A 2145-nucleotide genomic window follows, 5' to 3' on the forward strand; every position below is an offset into this window, starting at 1 on the left:
ATATATCTAGTCGGGAGTGGTGCTGACTGAAAACAGATGATTTGGAGCGATTCGCGCGCCATATGTTGGTCATTCTAAGGACTTATTGAACTACCTTCGTAAAATTAAATAGGATGAAGAAATAAAAGACACCTTTGACTCACTTATCTCTCTCTCTATCTTTTAAATAAAAACAGTAACACATAGAATCTTTAATTTAGGAACATCGGTAAACATGAAGTAGTCAATGAGTGATAGTTATATTTTAAGTAACATAAATTGAATTCTGGCGCGAGTTAGGCGGGCTTTAGACGTAAAAATGTAAACTTTGGACTTACCAATGTTTTATATGTCAATCATCGAATAAGTCATATTATGAGTCATATCCTGTAGGCAGAGTAAATTGACCTATTTTACTATTGGGTAAACCGTCGGAAAATTCCACCACGTCAGCATTTCGATTGGATCTAACCAAAAAGAGGGGAAAATCTCCGCCTAAAACGAAGGTGATAAAAGAGCTTGCAGAGCGGGAAAATGCCACATATTTGTATCTCCGAACCGAAATTACTACCTTAAATCTGCGACTGTCAGTTTTAGAAATTGGACCTAAATTGTTCTTAGACTTATGTGATTCGATAAAATTTTAAATAAAGGGCTTCAATTGTAAACGCGAATCGCGTGACCAGATGAGGTGAACCCAGAAAAACAACCTTTCGCATCTGGTTCGCAATGAATGAGTCTGATACTGACAAACTGGGATTTTTTTGAGTTGGCTAATAAATAAAGCTTTCATACCTCCAAGGAAACCGATTATCAAAACCATCAGATAGACTTTATCACCTTGGTACAGCCGGCTCCGCTAGAAAAGAAAAGCTTGATATTTCGCCCGTTTAGACTGACCATTCTCTACAAGGACTCCAGTTACCCTTGGGCAATAATGGCATTACATCGACATGATAGAAATGCCGAAAATGATAATATAACACTCTTAGAGCCGCATTGTGTCCGTCTATATACCCGTAGCATGCATACTTTTAGCATCTACTGAGAATATGCTTAAGTGTTTCAGTCCCTTGCTAGCACAATCGGCAGTTGTGATTGCCTACAGGTAAATTCATTATGCACTTACGGTAAACTGAGGTATCTATAACGCCATCTTGACCGGTGAAAATAAATCCCTGAAACTCAGATTTCAATCCACTAGATTTAAAAAACATGTTGGACAGACCCATCAATAGCTCTTCTATACGTATAATGCTGTATGATTTACCATGAAGGGGTTTGGCAGCATGTTCTATTAGCGGAAGCGAATATTCTGCTTCCTGCACACGAATTTTAAGTAGCAAAGATGTCAGTGATGCTAGGCCATGTGTAGTCTCGATAGAACCAAATAGGAGACCAAGCTCCTTTGCGGCCCTATCTACGGAATGGTATAGAATTGCCGCAACATTAATGACTTCATGTTGATGTACCAGTCGTATTAGAGAATATGTGCTTTTTCAACCGTGCAGGCTGTAGCTTGAACTATTCTCTAATGAAGACACTCTAGGATCGGCAAATCTCTACTCTCTTTTTCACGGAAAAGGTATATACGAGGTACGGAAGCTCGAGGGTGATGACTTCAATGGATTTTCATCAAGTTGCGTGTACAGCACCAAAAGTACAGAGCAGTATAGGAACGGCCAGAATAATGGTCACCTGGATTTTAATTTTCCCAGATAATTCGGAAGTCCAAATTTTTCTGAGAATTTGGTGACATCCTTTTATCAAGGGCTGTCTTTATCGCACGCGCATCTTCGGTTTCCACTTGCGTTATTACAAGATATACATATGCTTCTTGATTATCTAAAAGTTAATGGTATTTTCACCTATGAGTTCAAGATCCTGATCTTGACGCGATAATGCCTTTTGTAGTCTTCCTTTATATAGATTGTCGCAGGCATACTTGTTTAGTCCAAAGCTGATGCCAATATGCTTAAGAGTACCTATTTACCGCCGTTCCAAGGATTTTAAGGTCATATTTTGAACAGGCAAAGAGTTTAAGGCCGTCAATATATAAAAGGTGCTTGACCTTGAATTCTCTTCTATTTAGCAGGCCACATAGGTACTAAGAGCTTTCGCCTCGAAGCACAATAGATAAAGGCAAGAGTGATATGCAGAAAAGTA

Source organism: Belonocnema kinseyi, chromosome 8 (assembly GCF_010883055.1).
Source record: "Belonocnema kinseyi isolate 2016_QV_RU_SX_M_011 chromosome 8, B_treatae_v1, whole genome shotgun sequence".
Taxonomy (NCBI): Eukaryota; Metazoa; Arthropoda; class Insecta; order Hymenoptera; family Cynipidae; genus Belonocnema; species Belonocnema kinseyi.